Source organism: Stegastes partitus, unplaced genomic scaffold (genome assembly GCF_000690725.1).
Source record: "Stegastes partitus isolate 25-593 unplaced genomic scaffold, Stegastes_partitus-1.0.2 Scaffold186, whole genome shotgun sequence".
Classification (NCBI taxonomy): domain Eukaryota; kingdom Metazoa; phylum Chordata; class Actinopteri; family Pomacentridae; genus Stegastes; species Stegastes partitus.
Genome location: NW_007577917.1, coordinates 590,615 through 595,562, shown reverse-complemented (window position 1 = coordinate 595,562; position 4,948 = coordinate 590,615).

The window sequence follows — 4,948 nt, the reverse complement described above, 5'->3', positions numbered from 1 at the left end:
ATAACACAAGCAGAGGTTCATATGATCCCTCTCAGAGTCCACCCCCTGCCTGAGTTCCCAACCCCACCAGCGGGGAGACATCCTGGAGTTGTGACTGCTCTTAATGAACCTGACATTTTTGCACATTTGCTAATCGTTTGGACACAACTGTAACCGCTGCGCCGCCCCTGCCAGAGCGCCTCGGTACCCAAAATGGTTTGGCCCCAATAATAATAGCCTAAATCCAGCCTGCCAGAAAAAATAACTTGGCTCAGGTACGCTGGCCTGACTCTGGGTGCTGAAACCTAACCAGGTCCGTGGTTGGTCCAAGTGTGCCAATTCTCAGCCTAACCTGGCCCACGTCCACACACACACCGAACCTGGCAGCCGCCATTACTGGGCCAGAGCACTTTTTGGTGAGCTGCTGCCAGAACACAGCTGACGCTTAGCTCCAATTGATCTGATTCATTGGGCGACCGGGGGAAGCCGTCAGCATGTGACACCACTGATGGCTTAAAAAGTGTCCAGAGAGATCCACCTCTTTGGTGTTCGTCTCAACGAGAATACAGCCGATCCCTGGCTTTAGCAATGATTAGTTAATAGAAATAAAAAATGATACCACTTCTAGGTCTGACCTTGCAGAAGATGATGTAAGTCCAGTCCTTTTAAGTTCATTAAGTAAGATCTTGAGTCAAATGAGAAATTCTGGGGGACAAAATGCTGTATAGGAAGTAAAGCATGCAGTTGATTGAATAAAATTCTAAAGAAATAAATCTCTCACAGATAGCTGTTTGAATGGAACATGTTGTCTCTACATTGTGTTGAATGGCGCAATTAGTTTCTCTGATGAATTACAAAAAGGGCTGTTAAGCGTCTCTGAAGCACATTGACTGAAACAAAACACTGATTCTGGAGCCAGTTGAGTACGTTTCTGTCACTCAGCTAAATGACCAATGCAAGCATCGACATCCATCATGTCGTGCTTTATAATGTCCTGCTGACAGAAGCAGAGGCCTTTTCTAGGATTCCATCACTACCCCAGCTCGCCTATAGAGGCAGTAACAGCCCCTCGTCTGTCTCTTCTGCCACCTGAAACTAAGTTGTCACTCTTCTCCTGCCCTCCACGGTCCAACCCCTTTGTTTTCCAGCTCTGTCCTTAAACCTCTACGAGGGCTGGAGCTTTCATTAAGAATGAGATATAGCGCTCAGTGTCACCTTCCACTGCTACGAAAAGCATCATGTTTGTCAGGAAAGTTGTCATATTTGTTGATTTCACTGGCACAACACAGCAGCTTTATTCCCCAAAAGATGCCCTCAGCCCAGTCGATGGCAACTGAGTCACTCCTCCATCACACTCGGCTCATTTTGCCCCCCTCTCTCTCTCTCTCTCTCTCTCTCTCCCCACATTCCCGAGCAGCATCTCTCTCCCTTTCCCTCTCGCTCGGCCCGATGTGTTACGTCGGAGGGAGGAAGGAGGATCGAGTGTCTACCGTTCCTCCCATCACCTGTGAAATTTCAGAGCCAGGCCATGCTGAAAGGGGGTATTGTGTCCCCCTGATGAGGAATGCCCTTGCGTTGCTAGTCAAAGAAAAGGCTTCATTTGGCCAGGAATTTGGAGGCATCTCGAGAAGTGTAGGGGAGATTTTCTCGGGGGTGGGGATGGGAAGCTGAAGGCCTTCATAAAGCCTGGACAGGAGAAGGACAGAGCGTCCATTACTGGTATTCTGCCTCTGCTATACCGAGAGATTAACATTAATCCAGCAGAAAGTCAACACAGGGCTCAAAGTGGTCTTCTTTCATTCTGGTGAACTCTCTACTTGTGAACTATTTTGTACAATCAAGGGGACATTTTTTAATTAGTCGTATAACTCTTAGTTGTGTATAATTATCCAATAATACATCATAGTAGATTGGGGCTAACTGAAGGTGAGTTTTGAGCCTGCGTACAGTAGTGTGACATGCCAGTCATTACAGCTGGCCAGCTGTTGTTTCATATGGAGAGGCTGACACCTGCTGGTGGAAAACAACAACTGGCATGTGGCTTTTTATTTCAGTACACTACACAGTGCACAGCTTTACTCATTTAGGAAGGGAATAGGCACACTTTATGCCACTAACATTCCTGACACGACTATCAGAAATGTTACTGGGGTAAGAAGACCCCCCTCGAGAACAATGTCTATTTTATTCTTCTTTCTTTTCTGTTGTTGGGGAGGACCTGGAGTATGAATGGGTAAAATTTACTATTGCAAAACAAAACATTAAATCTTTCCCCTACAGGTAGAAGAGGAACTTTCCCATCTCAGCTCCCAAGTTATTTTGATCCATACAGACTTGTTACTAGCTGTACACATAAAGAAATTATTTTTGATTGTTTACAAACTGCTTTGATTGTTGCCAGTTAACTTTAAATTGATGGACCCATTGAAGAAATTACAACTACAGAGTTTACATCCTTACCACAACTTTATGAGCATTAATGTTTAAAGTACTGGTGGGGATCAACTCCTAAAAGTCCTACTCTTACAGTTTAACACATTACAAACAAACACATCACTGTTTTTTGGGGGTTTTTTTTGTTCAAACTAATGGATAAGCGTCCAAATTCCTGTCATGCACACTATAATAAACTATACAACTATACCGGCAACTTAGTAAATTTAATAATACCTCTTTAAAATATTAATAGCAAATACTAATATCTCTGCTACTTTAAAATAAAGACATTGAGTTGTAGTCTGGTGACCAGTAGTGAACAATTAAAGGAATATCCTGGTAATTTCTTTGTTTGTTATTGCATTAGTTGGGTCACTGTAGGAAGTCACCGGAAGTCTCGCTAGTCGCTGCATTGACGCTAGCTTGACTAATATACAGTATTGCAGTTCCCTGTAGTGGCCACAAGAGGGCAGTGCACAACCACTGAATACACTCACCGCCATCAGCGACCTGAACGAGCTAACAGCGCTAGCAGCGGGTCTCGGCGCACGGCTCCCGGGGAGTAGCAGGTTAGCGAGCAAAATAGTTTTTCAAACCTCCAGCGATGCCACGAAACCATCCTCTTAAACTGTAAGCTTTCAGTTTGATGCAAACACAGCCAAAGTGTATTTGTCCCGTGCTAACTAGTTAGCATTAGCACTAGCCTTGCTAATACACAACAAGCATTAGCACTAGCCTTGCAAGTACACAACAAGCATTAGCACTAGCCTGGCCAGTACACAGCAAGAGTTAGCACTATTCAGTTTTATGTATATAGCGCCAATTCACAACATCATCTCATAGCACTCCACAACAGCAAGGTGAAGACGTTAAGCGGCTTTCACGGAGGACGCGACTCCGCTCCGAAACACATTCATGTCTATTTGCTTGGCTGTGCGTCGGTCGGAGACCGCAGGCTCGCCGCTGTCAAAGTTTTATTTTTTATTTTTTAACAGCACTTTAATTACCAATGAATGTGCACATAGAGAATTAATCAAACAGCATAAACAATTGGACAGAGAAGTGTTCAAATTATCAAAGTTTGAATTTGTTGAACTTTGACCCTGCGCACTATGACGTATGACGGCTCGGCCAATAGGAACGAGGCATCTCACTGACACGGAAGTCAAAGTGGAGAAAAACGCTCTGTTGTTTTATCTTTTTTTTATTACTTTATTTATAATTATAACTTTATTTATAAAGTGTACAACGGTACAAAAATACATTCTGTCCTTACAAAACAGCTTTTGTTGAATAAGGTTGATATGAATTTGGACAAAATAACAAATATCAAAAAAATAATTGTAAAAAAAAAAAAAAGAAAGAAAGAAAAGAAAGAAAGAAACAAGAACAGACATAAACAAATAAAAAGATAAAACAAGAATGCTAAACCCTAGAACAAACACTCCAGGGTAGAACACTGTTACAGATAAAGAAAGAAAGACAGTACAGTTTAAAAACTCATTATAGGATCTAATTGTTTTGGAGTTGGTGCTATTAGAAATGGTCGAAATGTATGATTTTAATCCTTTGATCAAAACAAGAAAAAGTGGTTTAATGTGTAAGAATTTATATTTATGAATGTGAGGGGAGGAAAAAAAGCTGCTGTTGTGTGTCTGAACGCTGAATTAAAGGCACAATTTTGCGGTTGTGCTGAGACTAGGGAGAACAGTTTGCATAAGGACAATGCGTAGGTCTTCACCTTACTATGTGCTATGAGATGATATATGTTGTCGATTAGTGCTTTGTACATAAAACATTTAATGGAAATAAATAAATAAAGTCAGTTATTCAGTCAGCTACTTTTCAGAAAACCTTATTAGCAAGATAAATATTTAATAACTCTAAGGAGGTTCATCTAAGTCCATTTAAGCTCACTCTAACATAGATATATATATAATAAAAGCCTTTTTCTATATATCTATGAGCTCTACTGCTACCACCACTCTTATTTCACGTCACAGCACTTCCTCTGTATTAATATTTAGATTGATGGGCTTCCTTATCCCATTACAAATGTGGGACTATTCTCCCTGAGTAAAGGAATAAAATGAAATAATTATAGTAATAATTATACACTGCAATGCTTGTTATGCTTGTTTTATGGCCACTGGAGGGCAGTAAACACGTAATTCTTCTGAATTAAGTTTTATTTTATTATACTAGTAGTAGTACTAATAAACATTAGAATAAACACAATAATAATAATCGTAATCATATTAATTATGATAATGTGTTTAATAAAGCGTTTCGTTCTTCTACTGTTCACCATGAGCAACGACCACCAGCACATTTAAGGAAAGACTTCATAAGTCACACATGAGTATAATATCAAACAAAACAGCAGTGAGTTTCCTTATATTTTTACTCTTTATATTTTATTTAAGTCTACTGTTCAAATGGAACATTAGAATTCAGTTAGTAAAATATTCCCAGTTACAGCCTGTGCGGCGCTTCCTCCAGGCCACACGGTGGCAGTGGCGCTCACAGCCGC